This window comes from Protopterus annectens, chromosome 12.part0, assembly GCF_019279795.1.
Source record: "Protopterus annectens isolate FY-2018-M chromosome 12.part0, PAN1.0, whole genome shotgun sequence".
Classification (NCBI taxonomy): Eukaryota; Metazoa; Chordata; order Ceratodontiformes; family Protopteridae; genus Protopterus; species Protopterus annectens.
Genome location: NC_056746.1, coordinates 1,105,176,933 through 1,105,203,773, shown reverse-complemented (window position 1 = coordinate 1,105,203,773; position 26,841 = coordinate 1,105,176,933).

Genomic DNA, 26,841 nt, shown 5'->3' with positions numbered 1-26,841 from the left:
ATGTAAATTATAGCAACACAATTAATAAATTAAAAATGCTAACAGTAAGCTGGAATAAAATGTTTCTGAGATTTGAAGACAGATTACAAATAATAAAAATGACAATACTTCCAAAAATAAATTACACTGCACAAGCTATTCCTATAGTACCAAACAAGACAATTCTGAAAGAAATAAAATGCTATTAAACTTTCTTTGGTATCAAAAAAGAAACAGAATAGCCTACACACATCATATTAGATCTTGGGAAATGGGTGGAATTAAATTTCCAGATCTAGAATCATACATAAAAGCTTCCATACTAAGAACTATCATTAATTGGATAGACCCTAATTATTCTTCAACATGGAAAACACGCATACTATTATTTTCTTAAATGAAAACAAAATAAAAATTGTATATTAAGTGAACAAAATAATAGGATGTGGCACATTTTGACAGTTAACATTCAATATAATATAACAAAACCAAGTAACTTAAATTACATAAATAATATTTACAATTTATTCAGAAGATTTATATATACTAACATGGACATTAAGATTTGGCTAGACTTGATAATACCCTTTAGCTCTACAAAAATTTCTTCAACAAAATTCATAATGTTATCCTAACTAGATGGGAGGGGGAAAACTTCACTTGTTGGCAACACTGTATAGAGAATCAAGTAGTATTAGACATTCAACAAATTCAAAATATATATGATATTTCAATGGCAGATTGGTTGATACTTCAAAGCATATTATTATATGCCAAAGATCTTAACAGTAAAATTATTAATTCTCCTTATAAAACTAGTCCAAATTTGATAAGTCTTATATTTGAAGTTATTTATAACAAATATAATTGGACGGATCTAATTTCAAAATTATACAAAATATTGATAACATATAAAACTAACCCTAATACAAGATATTGGAATTTCATAGCAAAAGGCTGTCATACCAATCTATCAATTGAAAGTAAAACAAATCTTCTTTGTTCTATTAAGTTAACATTTAATTTACAAGTATGAAAAATATTTACCTGGAAATATATTCACAGGGCATTTATTGCACATGATAAACAAGCCAAATTTAATTTCTATTTGTTGGAGATGTTCTTTAACCTGTAAAACTGACTGGTTTCATATATTTTTTGATTGTATTAACATAAAAAAATTCTGGGAAGAAATTACTATTTTTATCCAAGCTATATTCACAGACATCTTTATTTTAACCAAATCTTTAGTTCCTTAAATGTTAATGATACTACTGAAATGAATAAAAAAGATCTATACCTACTTTGGTCCATACTAGCTGTTGCAAGGAAAAGTATAACTAGAAAGTGGAAGTCTTCAGAAGAACCTACTCTGGAAGAATTCTTGAGATTGATGGAAGAAACAGCGACATTAGAAATTAAGGTGAAAGAATCAAGAATCTCTCCTAAAACATGGATAAACAATCCTTGGTAAAAAAGTATTGCTCTTATTGAGGCATTAAAACTGAACTCTAACTAATTAAATATGTAACTTCATACATTATATATTTTTTTAATTTCATATTTTTTATTGTTTTTGTTTTGTTCAGGTCAATTGTACATAGTGTATATAGAGGCTTATAATACTTATTTTCACTGATGATTGTATTGTTAAATATAATATTTGGAAAATAAAAATTATTTGAGGGAAAAAAAAGACTATGTTACTACATGTATTCTTGCATGCCATTGTCATATACTTAATAACTTAACGGGAGATGAGATCAGAGTAAGGCTTTTAAAACTGGACATTATCCAGATGTGTGGGGATCACAATATGGAGAAAGAACTAAAAGGACAAAAATAATAGTTCTGAAATTTTGCAGTACTGGTATATGGGGGTCTAAAAATCTATGAGTCCTGGCAAGTCTACATCCTAACTATAAAACAAGCACCACAACTCATTATAGACTGTTTTTTTTTCTGCAATCTTTCAAATGGTATGTGAGATGATGGTGATGGTGATATTACTTCTATTGCTACTACTACTACTATTGCTACTACTACTACTACTACTACTACTACTACTACTACTACTGCTACTACTACTACTACTACTACTACTACCACTGCTACTACTACTACTACTACTACTACTACTACTACTACTACTACTACTATTTCTACTGCTACTACTACTACTACTGCTACTACTACTACTACTACTACTACTACCACTGCTACTACTACTACTACTACTACCACTGCTACTACTACTACTACTACTACTACTACCACTGCTACTACTACTACTACTACTACTACTACTACTATTTCTACTGCTACTACTACTACTACTACTACTACTACTACTACTATTTCTACTGCTACTACTACTACTACTACTACTACTACTACTACCACTGCTACTACTACTACTACTACTACTGCTGCTACTACTACTACTACTACTGATACTACTACTACTACTACTACTAATAATAATAATAATAATAATAATAACAATAAGCATTTAGATTAATTCATTTCTTGATGCCAGAACCTCTCTTGGCACTCATCAGGTATAAAGCAGAGAACAATCCTTGATGGAATGCCAGTCTATTATAGAATGCAAACAGATGCTAACATACACCACAGGCACACATACAGCAGTCCTGATGTTCACCATTTCAACTATCCACATGTCCCTTCAATCGGGTTGTAATCAAAGACCGCAGTAAAAATCCAATGGGTCTCAGACAGGAGATGCAGACTCACACAGAAAGCACCTTATCGAAGAAACAAATGGAGAAACAAGTACTATGAGACATTAATGTTAACTGATGTACCATTGTGATCTACTAGATTAATTTAGTTACTTCATTGAGCACATATTCATGGCATTGTTATGTATTTAATTACATAAATTAATCAGAAAATGAAGACTATGTTTTATTTTCTTCACAACAATGTGTAGTCTGCCACACTGGCACCAATAGATTTTCTCTTGCATATTAATGGGCTCTTTGGAAGAAACCTATCACTGCTGCAAAACATGCATAAAAACTGAACCACTTGTAACACTTATGGCAAGTTATACATAACACTGAATAGATATATTGTGGTATGTGTAAAAACTTATTTTATTTTATATTTAAGTTTCATCAAGTGCAGTAAATACACATACAATTCATTAAACAGTGATAAAATGAATTGGCTCCTGACTTTAAAGAGAGGAAAAACTCTGTGATTGAACATTAAGGCAAAGCTGATACAGCTGTGATGGATAAGACATTTATAAGTGCAGTGCCTTTATGCAGTGGATATAAAAAGTGTACACACCCCTGTTAAAATGCCAGGTTTTTGTGATATAAAAAAATGAGACCACAATAAATTATTTCAAAACTTTTCCCACCTTTAATGTGATCTATAACCTGTACAATTCAATTGAAAAACAAACAAATCTGTTAGGTGAAAAAATATAAAAAACAAAAAACGTACAATACACTGGTTGCATAAGTATGCACACCCTTAAACTAATACTTTGTTGTGTGCACACCCTTAAACTAATACACCTTTGATTTAATTACAGCATTCAGTCATCTTGGGTACACACATGCCATCAATTAAAGAGACTCTGATTAACCCCAAATAAAGTTCAGCTGTCCTAGTAGGATTTTCCTGGCATTTACTCAGTTGCCTGCTATAGCAAAAGCCATGGTTCACAGAGAGCTTACAAACATCAAAGGGATCTCATTGTTGAAAGGTATCAGTCAGGAGAAGGGTACAAAAAAATTTCCACATCATTGGATATACCATGGAACATGGTGAAGACAGTCATCAAAAAGTGGAGAAAATATGGGACAACAATGACATTGCAAATAACTGGCCATCCCTCCAAAATAGATGAAAAGACAAGACGAAAACTGGTCAGGGAGGCTGCCAAGAGACCTATAGCAACACTGAAGGAGCTGCAGGAATTTCTGGCAAGTACTAGTTGTGTACTACATGTGACAACAATCTCCTGTATTTCCATATGTCTGGACTATGAGGTAGTGCTGCAAGATGGAAGCCTTTTCTAACACAGAAAAACATCCATGCCTGGCTAAAATTTGCAAAACAATACATCAAGTCTCTTAAAAGCATTTAGGAAAATGTGTTATGGTCTGATGAGACCAAGGTTGAACTTTTTGGCCACAATTCCAAAAGGTACTTTTGGCACAAAAACAATACTTCGCATCACCAAAAGAACACCATCCCCACAGTGAAGCATGGTGGTGGCAGTATCATGCTTTGGGATTGCTTTTCTTCAGCTGGAACTGGGGTTTTAGTCAAGAAGGAGGTAATTATGAACAGTTCCAAATACCAGCCACTTTTGGCCCAAAACCTTCAGGCATCTGCGAGAAAGCTGAAGATGAGGAGGAATTTCACCTTTCAACATGACAATGACCCCAAGCATACATCAAAATCAACAAAAGAATGGCTTCACAGGAAGAAAATTAAAGTTTTGGAATGGCCCAGCCAGAGCCCAAACCTCAACCCAATAGAAAATCTGTAGGGTGACCTGAAGAGAGCTGTGCACAAGAGATGCCCTCACAATCTGACAGATTTGGAGTGCTTTTGCAAGGAAGACTAGGCAAATATTGCCAGGTCAAGATGTGCCATGCTGATAGACTCCTACCCAAGAAGACTGAATGTTGTCATTAAATCAAAAGGTACTTCAACAAAGTATTAGTTTAAGGGTGTGTACACTTATGTAACCATCTTATTGTACGTTTTTTATATTTTATAATTTTCCCCTAACAGATTTGTTTGCTTTTCGATTAAATTGTACAGGTTATAGGTCACATTAAAGGTGGGAAAAGTTTTGAAATGACTTATTGTGGTCTCATTTTTTTATATCACAAAAACCTGGCACTTTAACGGGGGTTTATACACTTTTTATATCCACTGTACATCAGGGTAGGAGATGCAAAGCACATTTTTGTGTTGTTTTCATTCACTGCCAGACTAATAGAAAATTGGATTTGTCCTTAGTAGGCTGTCAGAGGCCTTTAGGGTATGTTCCCATTAAGGGCTTTTCTTACAGCTGTTGTGAGTAATTAGTAGTGGTGAAAGAAGGGCAATGTTACTGAGGCAGAGTACTCAGTTTGCCACTTGGTGATCTTTACAGGAACCATTGTCACAGCTCTACCTTGGAAATACGGTTTCCACACAAAAATGTCTGTGATATATTCCTTGCATTTAGTGCCTCTATCACTTCTGTTCTCATTACCTTAAGTTCCAGCTAGCATGATTCTCATTTTCAAGGTTTCCAAAATCACCAGCTATTTAAAAAAGTACTAGAATTTGATTACCAGTACACCATGTAATAAGTGTTGTATATTTAAAAGACTTAGTGCAAAGTATTGTTAGCTCTATACCCTAACATTACCCACATTTACAAAGCACATAATTTGTGAACATTTTGACTGGCTCTTACGTGTGCTTTAGAAAAGCCTAACTTATGGCTACAAATGGGTCTACTTCTGATTGTCAAAAACTCACTTTCTCGACAACCAGAAGATCTAACCCATTTAAGCAAAAGTGCACTAAATCGAAAGTGCACTTTTGCAAAAGCCGGTTCTCCGAAGCGCATTACAGTGGGGATAAGGAAATATATCCTTTTCCCCACTGTAGTGCGATCTCAGAGTTAGTATATTTAAGTAGGGGGTACAGGGGGCTTGCCCCCCTGCAAAATATTGTTTAAAGCAGCTTTGTTTTGCTTTAATCTGGTTCGGAGAACCAGGTTTTGCGAAAGTGCACTTTCGAGCTAGTGCACTTTCACTTTAATGGGTTTTGATGTTGCTTAATAGAGATTGTGAGATTTCGATCAAGCAACATAGACCTCTACAAATATACAGCCTCATTTACCTTTGTCTATATCATAAATACAGCATGGTTCTACAGGAATGTGAGGAATTAGACTGCTGTACACACAGTTCTAGGTGACTACATGCACTCAACTGGTCCCTTGCCTGAGTGCAGACTTCCAGGCATTCATTAGAATTGTATAACATCACGTCCATCCTGTTTAAACCTTATTACTTTTGCATAATAATAAGGGGATCTAACATGCAAATCAGCAATTTCTTTACCTTTTGCCCACAATTATTAGTTCACTAGAAGTGTCATAATGAAGCTGAAAGTGAGCACTATTCTTTGCACAGTTGCCTCACAAGGAACCTCTGGTAAACTGCTGACAATGGGAGGTAGACCATGTTGCTGCAGCAGGGGTTCATGCACCATCTGTTGCAAGAAGTGTGGCATGCAGCCCTTTATATGGCCCTTAGTGTGCCATAATAGTAGACATCTGCAAATAAAACTCTGTCCCATACTCACAAAGTTATGATTTCCTTGTATCTCCCAAGGATGCATAGGTGTCAGTCCATGAGATGATAAGAGCAATACATTCCTTTGTTTATCAGGGGGGGGGTCATTTTGCTACTCAGAGAACATTCATACCACACACACACACACACACACACACACACACACACACACACACACACACTACATTACATTACATGCAAAAAAACTCACCTTACTTTGAAGCATATACACACACATGCGTGTGTGCATCCTATGATCTGGCCTGATCACCTCACAATCTCTTTGCAGAGGGCTTCGTCACCTGCAAGACTTTTATTAATTTGATCAATACCTATATTGCTGCACCTTGAGCAACCTGTAATTTGCGCATTGGTTTGGAACAATGTCCACAAAATCAGTTAATTTCTTAATTAAATAAATAAGCAGACAAATAACTAAGAACATCAGTTTCCAGTTTTTTCTTTCATCAACAAGAGAATATACCACATTGGGACTCAACCTAAAGCTGAGTAACGTTGTGTGGATGGTTATGAAAGCCTTACAAATGTCTAGATAGGTCACACCAAGAAAAGTGTACCATTATTTTCTAATTTTCTTTCTTTTTTATTTATTTATTTATTTATTTATTTATTTTTGTGGTGTTATTATCCAAAGTTAAATATTATATTAGTAATGAACTCCTGCCTACTTGTAAATATATTTATGGTTTAGAAGGTCTGACAGAAATGATGACTGAATGTGAAGATACGCATTTATTTATTTTATTTACTTTATTTATTTTACATTTGTTGACCGGGAGAGTCCGACTGGATACATGTCCATTTTCAGCGGAGGCCCGGGGAGAAAAGCTCCACAGATTAAGAAAAAACAACTATGAGATTTCTAAATAGCAAGCTAGTATTCATAGGAATAGTTTTAAAGTAACAAAGCACAATATTCATTGGTATTCGCAAGTTTTAACAAAATTCCATAGTTTAAGTTAGAGTACTTAGAATGTACTGGTTTCCAGTAATAACACTGACTGAGACAAATGTAAGTAAAGAGGGGTGGGAGTGGATGTTAGGGTTAGTTTTGTGAGATGCGGTTGGGTTTAAAGTTGGAATGTGTATAATTGCTGACTGTTGGTGTGGGTGTTCACAGGTGAGGCACTATACGGAGGAGTCACAATTCTTCTTGAAGGGATAGAAGTGAAAAAGAGCACAAGAGGGGGTCAGAGGGTGTTTATGATATGGGTCAACCTAGTGGGTAGCAAGGGCATAGCCATGCGAGTTTTAGGTGTTCTTTTAGTAGCTTTTTGAATGTAACCATTGAGTTGGCTGAGGTAATACAGAAGGTAATGAGTTCCAAATTTTACCAATGTAGTTAGGGAAGAGGGAGTCACCTGCTGTGTTATTGCTTTTGGTCACCTTGATTAGTCTTTTATCACTAGAGTGAAGTTGTCTGGTATTAGTTTGTAGTTTAACTAGATTAGATAGTGCTGTTTTTTTTTCAGGAAGTAGTAGGAGTTTCTGGGCAAAAGAAAGCTGATGGAATGAGAGGAGATTTGGGAATTCAAGCCAGTTAAGTTGATGTAGTTATTATTAAATCATCTGATACAAGATTTGTGGCAATTTCTTTCTGGCTTAGTAGTTTGGTGTGTCATCAATTGTTCTGTGGTTTGTTATAAGTTAATTTAATGAATGACAGTGGTGGGCACGGTAGGGGGCACCAGTAGCAAATTTGGCAAAAACTGTAGCAGATGTTAAGCTTAGCCATTTCAGTTTTAGGCAGGTTGGTGAAGATGGGAGCAGCACAAAATAGTGTGGAGGGGAGGTGGGTTTGAGCTATGGTTATTCTAGCAGGTTGGGTTAGAAATGGTTTGTTTTTATAAAGACTGCCCAGTTTTTTGTAAATGTTTTTAATAGTTTGATTTATATGTAGATCAAACTTGAGGTTGTTGTCAATGGACACTCCTAGCAGTTTAGTATGAGTGTCTGGAGTGATGATAGTCCCATCTCTAGACACAATATTGAATGTGTTGGGCATTGATATGGATTTGTTTGGTTTACATAACAACAGTTTGGTCTTTTTGGGATTAAGTAATATGTTTTTGTTAAGAAACCAGGTTTCTGTAATTTGGAAGGCTTTTAGGGTAATGGAGAGGAGTTTGTGTGGGTTGTTGGCTGAGCAGACTAATGTTGAGTCATCAGCATATTGTATAACAGTTGCATCTTGGCATATGCTGTGGAGATCATTAATAAAAATGGAGAATAGAAGGGGTCCCAGAATGGACCCTTTTGGGTCTCTTGTGGTAATAGGCAGCAGTGAGGATAGGTTGGTGTCCCATCGAACTGCTTGTTGTCTACCATGTAGATAGTTTTGGAACCAGGCTAGTGTGTGATCACTAAGGCCAGGATTAGTAAGGGAGTGGAGTAGTTTGGGATGGTTGACCATATCGAAGGCTTTTGACCGGTCAAAGAATATGGCAGATGTTAGTTTACCTAAGTGCCTGTTTTGGTTGATGAGGTTTGTAAAGGAAAGAAGGGCAGTGGTTGTACTGTGGGCAGGGCAGAATCCATGCTGGGTAGGAGAGAGAAGTTGGTTATTAAGTAGGTATGGCATAAGTTGATAATGTATACATTTTTCAAGAATTTTTGCTAGTGGGGACAGGATGACAATAGGATGATAGTTTGTGAGGTCAGTGGATGTTCCACCTTTATGTAAAGGGATGATGTAAGAGGTTTTCCAGATTGGTGGGATGGTGCTTTCTGATATAGATCTGTTAAGTAGAATAGAGATTGGGTAGGCAAGTTCATTAGCAGTCAACTGGAGGTACCTGCTGGGATGCCATCCGCTGCTAGGTTACTAGGTTTAAGTTTGGATAGTAATTGTTTGACATAATTATTAGGGATGTGTTGGAATTGGAAGGTAGTTTGGGGACTGAATGCAGGTTTGGGGATATTGGTAGTAGTAGTAGTGGGTTGTTGCTGAACTAGTTTAGAGATGGTTTCTATGAACTATTTGTTCAATGATTCAGGTATGTTGGTGATTTCGCCTGTGGAGGTTGGCGATGGGGTGGAGGGTTTGCCAGGGTGAAGTAGTTTATTTATTCCTGCTCAGAAGTTTTGGGGTGTTTTGGTGCCTGTTTTGCAGATGTAGGAAATAATTATTTTTATACTGGAGAATAGTTTTTTTTTGTTTTGTTTCTAAGTTTTTGGAATTGTTCTCTAGTTGCTGTATTTTTTTGTGGCTCTCCAGTGATGCCATGCTCTATTCCTTTGAGAAATCTTATTTTTAGTCTCTTTGGTGATCCAGGGGCAGTATTTGTTTTGAGTTTTGTGGTACGAGGTAGGGCATGGGCATCTAGGATTTTTAGAAACGTGTTGTTGCATTGGATTACAGCTTCTTCTATGGGTACTTCTTTTAGTATGTTCCAATTATGGTATTTTAGTTCGAGTTTGAATTTGTTTGGGTTACAGTTATTTTTGTTCTGGGTAGTTTGTATTAGTGGGGTAGAGTTGGCATGGATTTTGTATTTTAGTAAGAAGGTGGGTTGGTGGTCAGTAAGGGTGTCCAGAAGGACTCCTGCTTAGTATGGAGTACTGGTTTTACTTATCAAGAGCCAATCTAGGAGATTTTTTTGATTTTAACATTTCCTAGTCTAGTGCTAGACTGAATGACTTGGGAGAAGCTGTAGAGATTAATAAGGTTGGTGGGGTAGTGGTTGAGCAAGTGTTCCAGTCAATATTAAAATCACCTAGGATGATGGTTTCTTGAGGAAGATTTTGATTAACCCAGTATAGGAGGGATTCTAGGGAGGGAATATTGTTGCCTGGTGGTATATAGCCAGTGATAACATTGACTGATTTTTTGTCGCTAAGTTTGAGTTTGGCTAGGAGAAGTTCAAAAGTATTGAGGGAAGGGATTGGAGGATTAACAGTACACATTTTTTTTGTAAAGTAATGCTATCCCACCCCCTTTTTTGGATAGCCTATCTTTTCATAATACATTGTACCCAGGTGGGAGGAACTCGCTGTCTGTTGTTGTGGGTTTTAACCATGTTTCAGTTAAGGATAGTAAATCAGGGGAATAGGTTGATATCAAAGCATGGAGTAGGTGTACTTTGTTATTTATGCTTCTGATATTTAAGCTAAGTAATAGAAGGCTATTTTTTGGTCTAGAGATGGGAGATTGGTTGGGTGAGAGAATTGGAACAGATGGAGTATTTGTGCAAGGTTTTGACCCTGGGTTGGGGTGTATGTCTCCAGCTAGGATCAGTTGATGGCTAATATGGTTTAAGAGTTTGGTTAGAATGGCTATGTATCTATTTGTAGTAAGTGATTTGGTAGAGATTGTGAGGAGTCCTCCTGAGGGAGGTGGGAGAATAATGTGTTGGTGACTACTTGGGGATATGTGTCGGCTGTAGTGATGGGTGGGAGGTGTGTGAGAGGAAATATGTTTTGAAGGGGTAGTTAAGGTACCATTAAGTATGGTTTGGTAGGATGTAAGGTAGTGTGCTGATGCTAGGAGAAAGAGGATGATGAGATAGACTGTGTGCATGGTAATTGGCTTGTGATAGTGTAAGTGTGTCATGTTAGTGGGAGGAGTATGTGTGGGCAGGGATAAGGGGATTGGTTGATAATGAGGTGTTCACTAGAGAGTGATTGGTGTAGGTTAGGTAGATGGAGAGGGTAGGTATAAATCTAGGGGTAGTGGAATGGGTTGGAAATGGGGGCAGGGTAAGGGAGCAAAGTGAGCCTGAGCAGTAGCGAGGGCGAATGGAGTGGGGTTGCACCAAGAGCAACAGGTAAGGTGGGTTCCTAAAAAAATTATCAGTATCAGTGTAGACACTATGCAGGTAAGTTAGGAATAGAGTACAAATAGCAGAGGATGGCTTTACAATAAAGACGAATTAAAGAAAGTACTTGCACTAGCTTTTGAAAGTCAAATAAGAATTTTATGCACTAGTCTGTGAAAGTCCAAAGGAAAAGCCTGGTAGAGGGTCAAAATTATCCTTTTGTTAGGTAATTATAAGCCCTGGATCCAAATACACTCCTGAGGAACAGGGTCACCAAACTACAAGAAGTATTGAAAGGAGTCACTGGAGGGAAGTCTGTTAGTCTGAAAGAATGGAGGGTGGCTAGAAGAGGGTCATATGCAGCTGTTGCTCCTGGCTTAGTGAGTGCTAGGATGCTATATTCAGCTATTTTGTCAATACTTGTAAAGTATCATATACTTGGCACACACAGATGGTGATAGAGCTGACCCATATTCAACACACATACAGCTGATACCTTTCTGATGTTCAGAGTGGGACATTTTTTACTGCAATTTGAGCTTTTTTAAGACAGACACACTCTCACCAGGGCAAAGGATGTGTGACACAATATTCCTAGCTAGACATTCTTGGTCTTTGTTCAGCTTTGGGAATCAAGCAAACATCAACAGCAAACAAGACTACCCACATCCTTCCTATTAAACATTATTTTCTTTATCAATTTAAAACCCAGTAGAAACAAAGACTTCCTTTCATGGATGTGCAAGGATCTTTGATTTGGCCAAATACCTTGACCAGAAATGCAAGCCGTGCATGTCTGGCCTGGTAAAATTAAATTCACATTCTAAAACAAAATCCAGATTTTGTCACAGAATACTGTAGGAGCCTTTATACAGGGATTTGCAAAAGCCTCCATGTACAAAAGAGAATAGGCTTTTGAATGAAATCATCTAAGTTAACTAAAGCGTTTTTTGGTATGGAAAATGTTATTTGTATTCTGATGACCACTTTCCCTGCTTAGGCCACATTACTATTTTTGACAAGAAAAGCTAAAGGACCATTTAAATATAAACGTTATAATTGTGTCAGCTTGTCAGATCCCACCACCACCCACCCACCCATAGTATTTATTTTAGCATTTAACTTATTTGTCTGAACAGAGCTTTGTAAATTTGCATGGATAAAACAGCATAGAACCCTGTCTGTCTGATTTTATAATGAACTTATAAAAACTATGGTTATTGTACAAGTTTACAGTTTCATGCATGTAAAGTACGTGTGTGTGTTTCTTTCTGGAGTTTCATTTGCTGTTTTTATCCTTATAAAATGACCTTTGCCTTAACACAGTTTACCTGGTAAACAACACAGAAATAAATAAGGTTTCTTTTCAGTGGCTTGTAAACATTAATCTGCTTAAATGACTTTCTCAGAAACAATACTAACTGGAGACTAAAAGAATAACAACCAGACCTATAAGATGAAATTCTTTTGGGGGATTGTGGGTACAACCCTCCGCTGCACTACCATGGATAACTAGATAATACCAGTACCGCTTTATACATGTAACCCAGGTATGTTGCTCTGGATAATAAACTTGTTTAGAAATTCACATCTTATACCAGGAATGGGGGAGAAGGGTGCAGTGAAGGCAATATAATACAGATTAATGATAGTCCACTGGCTTATTCCACTGATTGTCAGCTATAACAGAATTGTGTTTCTAAATCACTCAACCAGTTAGTCAACAATCATTCCCATATGTCTGCAATCATTCTCTTCTGAGCTGTTCTAATTAATTCAGCTTAGTATTGTTACATCTTAGTCAGAATGACATATTATGACTGCTGTTGGAACTTGTAAGACTTGGTTCTGAAAATTAAGGTATGGCAGTTCAGAAATGCCGTGCTAGTACTGCATCTGCAGCACTTACGCCTGACCTTATGTTAAAGGTGTCAAAAGGGGAATAATGATGTTTACATTTCGTAAACAAATCACTGCATAAAAGGGCAGTAGGTACAGGTGAGTGAATAATGCTAAATTATACCTTTTTTGTTAAATTTACATTTCTGTGTGTTCCTGTCTAGCTGGTCTAATTTCATTGTATTAAATATGTTTGTTTGTTAATCTTTAATTACTTAACAGCTCAGTTTCTCCATGTTTCTGCCTTGTCACACAGCACCCCTGCTTGCTAGCTTTTGCACCTTTCATTCAGCCTGCATGAAAGTCCTATGGCATGCCAAACTGTGGGAGGAGTTTGCCTACAGTCTTTAGAGATGTATTATACATTTCTGAATTCAATAGCCTTATAAAATGAGAATCATATTCACTTCTATTTAGTGACATTTTGCATTATATTCCTTTGCTTATTTTATCTTTTTTTTAATAAAATTTTTATTGAAATCAAAACTGAAATATATACTGTTTTTAAAATAGTTATGAAGAATTTCATGATACAACAAAAAAGGAATGATATAATGCACAAGAATAACAAACTATTTACAAAGATGTTCACTGTATAAGGATCAAATATTACTGTAAAGCTGAAAGAAGAAAAATAAGAAAAAAAAAGGAAAGATTTGATTATACATTCAAGTTATTGGTTTACTAGTAATTCATTTATAATCTTCCAATAATTATAAGTTGTTGTATTCTTTGAAGATCTAGCTTTGATTGTCAACATTTCAAGTTTAGAAATATCCTTGAGAAGATCTTTAAAATTTTGAAACGATGGAATATGTGAAGATTTTCAATTTTTTTGTGATTTCTTTCCTGGAAATGGATAAAACAGACCATAAAATTGAATATTTGCTCGGTTTTACACAGTTTGGAACTAGGGTGTTAAATAAAGCTAGTGATTTAGTAATTATAAAGTTATCTGTAAAAATTGCTTGTAAGAATTTGTTAATGTCTTACCAAAATTTCTTTAATAGTGAGCATTCATAAAATATATGTGTCCAGTCTGCATTGATTTCTTTCATACATATCCAGCATAAAACATTTTCTTTAGTTATCTTATTGATATTATGTGGTGTGAGAAATGATCTGTTTAAAAATCTCCATGTGAATATTCTCCATTTATGTGAAGATGTAGTTTTGCCAGCAGATTGAAGAATATTTAATTTGTCTATGTCTGAAGGATAGGTGTTATTAGTGATGGTGAAAGTTTCCAATAATTATCTGTATAAGTATCTAAGTCTGATTTTATTGTTTTATATATATGTGTGAAATACTAATTTTTGGTGAATTGTTCTGCTGAGTAAAGAGAGATAAAAATTGTATTAGTCTAGGGATAAAGGTTTTAGTTGTAGGATGGATTAGGTTGAGTTTATCCTTGATGTATTTCCTAGCTTCTTGTAGATCTAGCCATAGTAATGAGTCAAGATTATTCTCTTCTATAAGAATATTCAGTGCTTTTAATTCATGTTTGCTCATCAATTGGTGCCATGCTATCAGATGCTTTTGTTTGAATAGTGACATTTTTTGATAATCTGTAGTAAACATGATCCCATGAGTATAGGCAATGGGGAAAATAAGAAATATCCAACTTTCATATTCTTTATGCCTAAGGGTAAAATTCTTAAAAGACCTTAAAATTAGAGTTATGTAGTTGGATTTAAATGTTTGGGTGTGGTGATAAGAAAAATATTCTTTCAATCTCCAAATAAATATATTATTTATTATGTATAACATATGAGTATCATTGGAATTTCTTGGAGATTGGGATAAAGATAGTATGTAATCTTTCCAGTTTGCTGAATATTTACTGTCCACTAAATAAGTAATTAATTTGATTACTGAAGAAATTGAATAAAGTTCTAAGTTGGGAAGGGCTATACCTCCATTGTCCCAGCTATGCATATGGGTTGAAAGGGCAATTCTAGATTTAATTGGATGCCAAAGGAATTTTTTAATCATTGTATTGAATTTTTGGTTACTAAATATGGTGGTGGTATACGAATGGACTGAATGATATACAAATTTTTAGGGAGTAATACCATCTTTATAACTAATAATTTCTCATCCATTGAGAATTTTATTTTTGACCATCTGTTTATTAAATTATCTGTGGTTGTAATACTTGTATTAAAGTTCAGATTTATAATGTATTTTATGTTGTTAGTAATAATTATACCTAAATATGTAATTTGTTGAGATTGTGGTATATATTTCTTGAAGTTGTCATGTATATTAAATTTTTTTGACCTACCAAAAAGATTTATATTTTATTATGATTGAATTTAAGGCCTGAGTTTTTTTTTTTGGAAAATCTCCATGTTGTTAAATAATTCCAACAAAGATGGGTTTTTACCACCTAATGTAATCAATATGTCATCCGCAAACATTTTTTTTTATGTTTAATTAAAACCCAATACATACCCTATAATATTAGTGTTATCCCTTATCATATTTCCCAAGGTTCCATGATTAAAGTGAATAAAAGGGGAGACAGTGGGCAATCTTGTTTAGTACCTTTAACTACTGGTATAAATTGAGAGATGTTAGGGCCTATTTTGATGTATGCTTGACAGCCATTGTATAATTGAGTGATAAGGTTTATAAAATGTTTTGAAAAATTAAGTTCCCCCAAAACGATGAATAACTAATCCCGATTAATTGTATCAAAGGCACAATTTATGTCTAAGCTAATTATAGTTACATTGTTCTTTTAAGATCTTTACTGATTCAATTAAGGTTAATATTCTCTTAATGTTGTCATAAGATGTTCTATTTATTATGAAGCCTGTTTGTATGCCTCTACTAGATTAGGAAGAAACATTTTGTGTCTATTAGCATATACAGACATAAACATTTTATAGTCTTTATTTAATAGGGAAATAGGTCTATATGAGCTACATTTGGTAGGGTATTTATCCTGTTTTAGAATAGGGGATATAAAAGTATATTTCCATGATTGTGGGGTGAAGTTTATAGCTTGCACTATGTTAAAGACGGCATGTAAAATTTTGATGGTTTTATTATGTAAAATTTTATAAATTTCTGGGATAATGCCATCATTGCCTGGAACCTTGTTTTGTTTAAGTTGGTTAATTTGCAGTTGAATGTCTTTAAGAGTAATTTGCCTGTCGAGTAAATTAGCTTGATTTTCTGTTAATTTTTCTTTAAATTTTTATTAATGAATGTCTGTATGTCTTTTTTTAGAATTTGTTAATTCAGTAGACTTGTTTAGGTTAAGAAATATTTCTCTAAATTTGTTTAATATATTATGTAAACCTGAGACCATTTTCTTCTTTTGTGGTGAAAAAAGTTCATTAATATATTTAAATTTATTTAATCTTTTAGTTTTATTGGCTAGAATACTCATGGATATATGATTAGATGAAAAAGTAATAAGTTTGAATTTCTCTAAGCTAATCATAGTTTTATGATTTAATATTTCAAGATACTTTTGTTTAAGGAATCTATTACTTTTTTTATTTTTGTCTTCTCTGTTTTTTAAAAGGTCAAGATTCAGTTTGTCAAGGTTAGATTGTATTTCTTTTAATTCTCTATCCCACATAAATCTTTTCTTTTTATACCAATCAGTTATCCTACCATATAAATAGGACTTCCATTGCATCCCAGATGAAAATTTCAGATGTATCATTAGTTGTGTTAAGTTCTATGAAGTTCTGTACTTCTTCAGAAATGAAGGCTTTAAAATCATTCAGTTTAGTAATATATGCTGGGATCCTTTTCGTCTGTATGTTAGAGATTGTGTGAATATGTATGTCAAAGGTTATGAAGTTATGGTCAGATAGGGGTACAAAAAATTTTCCACAGCATTGGATATACCATGGAACACAGTGAAGACAGTCATCAAAAAGTGGAGAAAATATAGGACAACAATGACGTTGCAAAGAGTTGTCGTCCCTCCAAAACTGATGAAAAGACAAGAAGAAAACTGGTCGGGGAGGCTGCCAAGAAACCTACAGCAACAGTGAAGGAGCTGCAGGAATTTCTGGCAAGTACTGGTTGTGTACTACATGTGACAACACTCTCTCATATTCTCCATATATCTGGACTATGGGGTAGGGTTGCAAAATGGAAGCCTTTTCTTACACAGAAAAACATCCAGGCCAGGATAAAATTTGCAAAACAATACATCAAGTCTCCCAAAAGCATATCGGAAAATGTGTTATGGTCTGATGAGACCAAGGTTGAACTTTTTAGCCACAATTTCACAAGGTACATTTGGCGCAAAAACAACACTTTGCATCACCAAAAAAATGCCATCCCCACGGTGAAGCATAGTGGTGGAAGTATCATGCTTTGGGATTGCTTTTCTTCATATGGAACTAGGGCTTTAGTCAAGGTGGAGGGAATTATGAACAATTCCAAATACCAGTCACTTTATGCCCAAAACCTTCAGGTGTGTGCTACAAAGCTGAAGACGAAGAGGAATTTCACCTTTCAACATGACAATGACCCCCAAGCATACATCAAAATCAACAAAAGAATGGCTTCACAGGAAGAAAATTAAAGCTTTGGAATGGCTCAGCCAGAGCCCAGACCTGAACTCAATAGAAAATCTGTGGGTTGACCTGAAGAGTGCTGTGCACAAGTGATGCCCTCGCAATCTGACAGATTTGGAGCACTTTTGCAAGGAAGAGTGGGCAAATATTGCCAAGTCAAGATGTGCCATGCTGATAGACTCCTACCCAAGAAGACTGAATGCTGTCATTAAATCAAAAGGTGCTTCAACAAAGTATTAGTTTAAGGGTGTGCACACTTATGCAACCATCTTATTGTACATTTTTTATTTTTTATGTTTTTCCCCTAACAGATTTGTTTTTCAATTAAATTGTACAGGTTATAGGTCACATTAAAGGTGGGAAAAGTTTTGAAATGATTTATTGTGGTCTCTTTTTTTATCACAAAAACCTGGCATTTTAACAGGGGTGTGTAAACTTGTTATAGCCACTGTAGATGTATCTTGACTGCACTTTTACCTTACCAAATGGCATTCTTATGAATATGGAGAACTGGCATCAGTATTTATCAACCTCACAAATGCCTTTCACTTACTTGACCATCAGCTGTTACTAAATGCTCATTTAGGAACTGGTATTATCCCCAGTGCTTTACAACTGTTCAACAGTTACTTATCTAATAAAACAATATTGATAAAATAGAGCCACTTACCTCAGTCACTTCATGTACAGACAAAGGAGTCCCACAAAGCTCCATCCTCTTCCCCTCTCCTTTCCTTCATAAACTTCCCTATACCCTGCCTCAACTTCCCATCACACTTTCTGATGATGACATTTTTATATATCGAGCCAATTCACTACTCAATCAACAATTACAATCTGATTTCGATATTATCACTTTCTCGAATTGCAATGTCAATCGAATACAGGAAAATAAATAAATAAATAAAATATATACTCCTTGGGACAAAACATAACCTAGCCTTAGTTTCACAGAACTAGCAATACAATAAGCAAACTGCTCTAGAAACTATCATTCATTTCCATATAACTGCCGTTTGGTTGGACCACCATTGGAATGTTCAAATATACACTGTCAAAACTAGAACAAAATCAAAAAACCCTCCTTTAGTCAAGGAAAAATTCACACTTCCTATCCCTTGAAGGTAGACTAGATGTCAAAAAGTACTAGTAGTCCAGGAGGAATATAAACTGCCTCTCATTGTGTCAGCCTCCAAAAAGAACTTTTCTATTCATCGAATGATCTGTAACCGTGCCTGTAGATTCTTTACACTTTTTCCTAAAACTGAACATCACTCTCACAAGCTCATTGAAGGTAAATGGCTTCTTGCAAAGCAACAGGCTAAATTTTGTCTTGGTTCTCTAATCTCCAGACTCTAAATTCTGAGCATTTTCCTTTCTTTTTCAACCACTTAACAATCAAAACATCGAGCTGCAATCTTTGATGGCATCAGATACCATACCTCTCAACTTCTTTGCTTAACAATTCTGCATAAAGCCAAAAACAATGGGGGAAGAAAGACCAGAATCAGAGACATTTTTAAATATTACTCTAATTCACTTAAAAATTTGGTAGAACAATAGGTTTTGCATCAACAAACACTTTCTGAACAATAAATATGAACGTCTAAGGCTTGGTATTACAGAATGACTGTAATCCTTGGTGATTTAACAGAAATGTCAAACATTTTATGAGGCATAGGCAGGGCAAAAAGATGAAGCCAAATGAGGGACTATTGAGAAGTATGTTGAATACTTCTTTTAATTTTCTCTAAAGAAAGAAGTCAACACTGGCTCAGTTCATGGGTTTCATCAAACAAAATCCAAACGGTACTTGTCAGGTAAGGAAAGAATGCACTGGAACCAAAGTAGAAAATCCATGAATCTCAGCATGAAATATAAAGCACAAGTTTTATTATAATACACTGTCAAAACTAGAACAAAATCAAAAAACCCTCCTTTAGTCAAGGAAAAATTCACACTTCCTATCCCTTGAAGGTAGACTAGATGTCAAAAAGTACTAGTAGTCCAGGAGGAATATAAACTGCCTCTCATTGTGTCAGCCTCCAAAAAGAACTTTTCTATTCATCGAATGATCTGTAACCGTGCCTGTAGATTCTTTACACTTTTTCCTAAAACTGAACATCACTCTCACAAGCTCATTGAAGGTAAATGGCTTCTTGCAAAGCAACAGGCTAAATTTTGTCTTGGTTCTCTAATCTCCAGACTCTAAATTCTGAGCATTTTCCTTTCTTTTTCAACCACTTAACAATCAAAACATCGAGCTGCAATCTTTGATGGCATCAGATACCATACCTCTCAACTTCTTTGTTTAACAATTCTGCATAAAGCCAAAAACAATGGGGGAAGAAAGACCAGAATCAGAGACATTTTTTAAATATTACTCTAATTCACTTAAAAATTTGGTAGAACAATAGGTTTTGCATCAACAAACACTTTCTGAACAATAAATATGAACGTCTAAGGCTTGGTATTACAGAATGACTGTAATCCTTGGTGATTTAACAGAAATGTCAAATATTTTATGAGGCATAGGCAGGGCAAAAAGATGAAGCCAAATGAGGGACTATTGAGAAGTATGTTGAATACTTCTTTTAATTTTCTCTAAAGAAAGAAGTCAACACTGGCTCAGTTCATGGGTTTCATCAAAAAAAATCCAAACGGTACTTGTCAGGTAAGGAAAGAATGCACTGGAACCAAAGTAGAAAATCCATGAATCTCAGCATGAAATATAAAGCACAAGTTTTATTATAATACTTTAAAACTGGAAAATCCATTCAGGCTGCAGCTTCCCCCAAGTACTGGTAGTGACAGGATTTATGTTTTCTACTGATATGCATGCATGTTATTGGTGTGTTGGTACTCTTTGTATATGTGGATTTTGGATTCGATGGTTAAAGTTTTGTGAGAAAGTCATGGTCTGGGGTGATTATCTCATCATCATCATTTTCTTTCGGCTGTTCCCATTACGGGTCGCCACAGTGGATCATCTGTTTCCATTTCTTCCTGTCCTCTGCATCTTGCTCTGTCACACCAACCACCTGCATGTCCTCTCTCACCACATCCATAAACCTTATCTTAGGCCTTCCTCTTTTCCTGTTACCTGGTAGCTTCATCCTTAGCATCTTTTTCCCAATATACTCAGCATCCCTCCTCAGCACATGTCCAAACCAACATAATCTTGCCTCTCTGGCTTTGTCTCCAAACCTTCCAACCTGGGCTGACCCTATAATTTACTTATTCCTAATCCTGTCCACCCTCGTCACACCCATTGCAAATCTTAACATCTTTAACTCTGCCACATCCAGCTCAAACTCCTGCCTTTTTGTCAATGCCACTGTCTCCAATCCATATAACATAGTTGGTCTCACTACCCTCTTGTAGACCTTCCCTTTCACTCCTACCGGTACTCGTGTGTCACAAATCACTCCTGACACTCTTCTCCACCCACTTCATCCTGCCTGTACTCTCTTCTTCACCTCTCTTCCACATTCACCGTTACTCTGAACTACTGATCCCAAGTATTTAAACTCATCCACCTTCGCCACATCTACTCCTTGCATCCTCACCATTCCTCTATCCTCCCTCTCATTCACACACATATATTCTGTCTTAGTCCTGCTGACCTTCATTCCTCTTCTCTCTAGAGCATATCTCCATCCCTCCAGGGTCTCCTCCACCTGTTCCCTACTCTCACTACAGATCACAATGTCATCTGCAAACATAATAGTCCATGGGGACTCCTGTCTGATCTCACCTGTCAACCTGTCTATCACCATTGCAAATAAGAAATGGCTCAGAGCTGATCCTTGATGTAACCCCACCTCCACCTTAAACGCATCTGTCACTCCCACTGCAGACCTCACCACTGTCACACTACCCTCGTACATATCCTGTACCACACTTACATACTTCTCTGAGTCTCCTGACTTCCTCATACAATACCAAAACTCCTCTCTAGTCACCCTGTAATATGCTTTCTCTAAGTCTACAAAAACGCAATGCAACTCCTTCTGACCTTCTCTGTACTTCTCCATCAACACTCTCAGAGCAAACATTGCATCTGTAGTGCTCTTTCCCAGCATGAAACCATACTGCTGATCACTAATCATCACGTCCCTTCTTAACCTACCTTCCACTACTCTTTCCCATAACTTCATGCTGTGACTGATCAGTTTAATCCCTCTGTAGTTACTACAGCTCTGCACATCACCCTTATTCTTAAAAAATCGGTACCAAAACACTTTTTCTCCATTCCTCAGGCATCATCTCACCTGCAAGATTTCATTAAACAATCTGGTTAAAAAATCCACTGCCATTTCACCTAAACACTTCCATGCTTCCACAGGTATGTCATCTGGACCAACAGCCTTTCCATTCTTCATCCTCTTCATAGCTATCCTTACTTTCTCCTTGCTAATCCATTGTACTTCATGATTCACTATCCCCACATCATCCAACCTTCTCTCCCTCTCATTCTCTTCATTCATCAACCCCTCTATGTACTCCTTCCATCTCCTCAACACACTCTCCTCGCTTGTGAATATGTTTCCCTCATTATCCTTTATCACCTTTACCTGCTGCACATCTTTCCTAGCTCGGTCCCTCTGTCTAGCCAATCGGTACAGGTCCTTTTCTCCCTCCTTAGTGTTCAACCTTTCATACAACTCTTCATATGCCTTATCCTTAGCCTTCACCACCTCTCTCTTTGCCATGCACCGTATCTCCTTATACTCCTGTCTACTTTCTTCATCTCTCTGACAATCCCACTTCTTCTTTGCCAACATTCTCTGTATACTCTCCTGTACTTCCTCATTCCACCACCATGTCTCCTTGTCGTCCTTCCTCTGTCCAGATGTCATACCAAACACCTTTCTAGCCATCTCCCTTACTAGCTCTGCTGTAGTTACCCAGCTATTTGGTAACTCTTCACTGCCACCCAGTGCATGTCTTAACTCATCCCTGAACTCCACCTCACAATTACCCTTTTTCAATTTCCACCATTTGATCCTTGCTGCTGCCCTCACACTCCTCCTCCTCTTCTTGATCACCAGCGTCATCCTACAAATCACCATCCTATGCTGCATAACTACACTTTCCCTGGTCACCACTGTATAGTCTCCAATCTCCTTCAAACTGGCCCTCCTACATAAGATATAAAAATGTTATTTATTTTTTTTAAGAAAACTTATGCCTTTACACTGAATGCTGGGTTTCAAAATTTTATTAAAACATGTACATAACTTACTTATTGCTATGCTACCACCATTCTGTACTCCATGGCCCTTCTAAAAACATGGCTAGGTTAAGAAAGCCTACCTATGATAACTTTATTTTCCATGGTACAGCATAGGATATCACATGGCTAGGTTAAGAAGACCTACCTATTGAAGAAATGTATCTCTTTCTTTTCACTTGTCACTGAAGAAATGTCCAAAAGTAGACCAGACAAACTCCGTACTACTGTATCTGTTATTCTGTATTTGTTTCAGAACAAATTCTTGCCAAACAGTTAATTTTGTCAGAGCTATTTCAATTTTATTATAACACAGCTAGACAGATGAGGAGAATAAGGCACACTTAGTCTAAACGTCACTACTGAATGAAACACACTGCCCAGTTTATATACTCCTTTTAACCAATGTTATTTTTAATGTCCTTGTGACTTGTTCTTTTGGTTTCTGTCTGTGTCATGAAAAAGTCCATGGTTATTTCATGCCCTTTTTTGGTCCTCGCTGTATCTGAAGACTTTACAAAAGTTTCTCCACGTCATCTTTGCATCACTTGACCTGTCTGTATTTTATTTATTTATTTCTGCATCTGAAAGCCAAGAAAGTCAATTCCTTTTTTCCTATAACAGGATGCATTTACAGTAAAGCCTACAGCTATATGTTATTAATATCTAAGCTGAACATAACTGTTCTTGCAAAGCAAGCCATATTATTTTGAAAACTGATGTTTGGCCTTGCACATTTCTTTTCACTGTACACACAGTATATTGGGGAAAAGCATTTTAATTTACACAATATCTGTCACCTATGATAACTTTATTTTCCATGGTACAGCATAGGATATCACATGGCTAGGTTAACAATATCTACCTAAGATCATTTTCTTTTCCATGGTACTGCATGAAATGTTGGTTTTCAGCTTACAGATTAAGCTGTTTGAGGGGGGACAACTAATGCATCACAAAACATAGAGCAGATATTTTCTTTGTTTAAATAAATACCGCATCTGGCTGAATGTGCTGTCACATGTCCAGTATGTACCTGCAACTCACATTATATTACATCACAGCGCTACCACACAAATTTGCTTATGCTTCAGTTGTGGAATTTAAATATTATATTTCTTGTATTAAATAATAATAAAAAAGCATGTTGCAACATCAGAGACTGCTATGTGCAGGATACATACTAACTAAAATGAGTTAGAGGTGTGTTGAATGTAACCGCTTTAAATGTAACTATTTAATTTTAGATACAATGTAACTATTTAATTTTAGATATCTCCTGGGCAGTATACTGGATTCGCATCCCTGAGACTGCTGGAGCCTTGGGCCCTGGGCAGCTACCTGAATTGCTCTCATTATAGTCTACCACTGGTTGGAGTCACATAATTCACATTGTCCCTCCCCCATGTACTTTGTCCTTATTCCTGTTAGTTTATATACTCTTAAATTTTCATAGTGTTCCTCCTTAATTTCTTCTTTCTGCTTACCACTTCTTCTTCCCATTGCCCATCTTTCATTCCCTCTTTATACTCACTATATGGCATGATTCCCACCTTGTTCTTTTTCCTCCACTCTCCAGATTCTATTAGTTACTTATTTATTTAATTTAATTTATGTATTTATTTACATTTGTTTACCGAGAAATTCCGACTGGACACAGGTCCATTTTCAGCAGAAGCCCAGGGAGAAAAGCTCCACACAAAGCAATACAGGCAATAAACATTTAAGCATGATCAACAAAGTTATATGAAGAACAATTGATATACATACAATAGCAAACCAAACATGTAAGGCTGCGGTGGTGCAGTGGTTAGCATTGTCGCCTTACAGCAAGAGGTTTTCCTGTTTGATTCTTGGCTGGAGTGCCTTCTGTGTGGAGTCTGCATGTCCTCCCCATGGTCCAGTGATGTTTAGAGACATGCAGGTAGGTGTGTGTGTTAATGGGTGTGCCTTCTTTGAGGGTTGGGCGTCGGGCTGGCAACTCGGCACCATAAAAAATCCACTGCCAATCATTAGCGGACTGGAGTTTCACTGTGTGACCCCTAACTGGGAAAAGCCGAAATACATTACTTTTTACAATAGCAAACAATACATACAGCAGTAAGATTGTCTACATACAAGATGAACATAGGATGATCAGGGTAATCAATATGATAGTAAGTATATTCAGATGGTAATAAGTTTACAACAGATACATTTTATAATTTCATAGAAATTATCAGATATTGCTGAGTAAGCCAACAGTTATATAGTCAACATTCCCCAGATGGTGAAATGAGCTGGAAGGGGTTAGAGTAGTAGCAGGGGAAGACAGGATGGATAACTAGGGAGAGAGAGAAGTTAGCAGTCGCAGTGAAATATAGGAATGTGTAGGTAGCTGGAGATTAACTTGGAGTTTAAGAATTTTAGAAGAGGAACTGAGGGATTGAGTGGGGGGGCAGAGCCTGCGGAGAAAAGATTGTAATGATCTGTCAGTGGGAGGCAGGGTGGCTAGGGGAGGAGAGAGGAGGAGAGGTAAAAATGGTAAGTCATTAGCCAGGATTGGTGCATGGACATAACCAGTGGGTTTTTAAGTGGGTTTTTAGTTCAGCTTTGAAGAAGTAGAATGAAGATAGTGTGGTTATGGGGGTGTTCCATAACTTAGATATTATGCAGGAGAAAAGAGCTTCTCTAGCTCAGTTCTTGGCTTTTGTTACTTGAAGTTGATTTTTGCTGCTGGAGCATAGTGGTCTAGTGGTAGAGTAGGGCTGAAGAAGGTATTGTAAGGAGGGGACTTTGAGAGGGTGGTTTATTAATTTTTGAGCAAGGGAGAGTTGATTTAGGTGAAGAAGTTGAGGGAGTTCAAGCCAGTCAAGTTCTCTAAGTGAGATACAGCAGTGGCTGAGATAGGATGCCCCATTGGCAAACTTAGCGATTTTGTTATAGCATGCTTCAAGCTTGTTTAGGTCAGTTTGTCTAAGGTTGGTAAGTATAGGTGTAGAGTAAAGTTGAAATGAGGTGGGAATTGGCAACAGAAATTTTGGCTGTTTTGGTGAGGCGTTGCTTATTTCTATACAATGTCCCTAGTTTTTTGTGAATTTTTTTATTGCTAGAGAAATGTGAGTGTCGAATCTAAGATGGTTGTCAATCTCAACACCAAGTAGTTTAGTGTGTTCTGTTGGGGAGATGATGGTATTGTTGTTGGCTAGGATACTGAAGTGGGGGTTGGTTAGGTTAGATTTTGTGGGTTGGAAGATGAGGAGTTTAGTCTTGTTTGGATTGAGTATTAGCTGTGCATTAGATAGACAGGTTTCAACTGAGGAAAAGGCTTCTTGAATGATCTTCTGGAGTTTAGGTATAGTTGGAGCTGAGCAGATGAGGGTGAAGTCATCTGCATACTGTATGAGAGAGGCCTGTTTAGTGTCTGTGAATAGGTATTGGTGAAGAGTGAGAATATTATTGGTCCCAGGATGGAGCCTTGGGGAACACCAAGTGTGACAGGAAGTTGAGGTGATAGGTCATTTTGCCACACAACAGATTGTTGGTGGCCAGCTAGATAGCTGTGAAACCAGTCTGTAGTTGTTTCTGTAGAAAGCTATGTTCTGTAGTTTCTGTAGAAAACTATTACTTCCTCTCTTTCTCTCTCTTTCCCACCCTTGTCTCTTTTTCCCACCCTTCTGATCTTTTTTTTTTTATTTTAATCAAGATACTTAAATGTAAACAGTTATGCAGAGTAATTTCATCTTCTATGTTGTATTGTAATGTAATTTCATTCTGTAATATTTACCATTCTGTAACTGTTCCAGAAAATGATTCCATTCTGTGAAATTTACAGTTTTATATTCTGAAGAGAAATGTTGTATTTTGTTCTTTGCCTTGTAAAATATATGCTCTTTTTTTATTCACCTGGCTGGCCTGAAAAGTAGATCAGAGCTGTATCCCAGAAAACTAATAAATAAATGGAGATATAAATCTCTCTTCTAACACTGCAGCTGAGAATTCCATTAACTTTCCTGCATTTTTCTGCTATCTGTATCTACTAAGCTACGTTGATGCATTCAGAATGG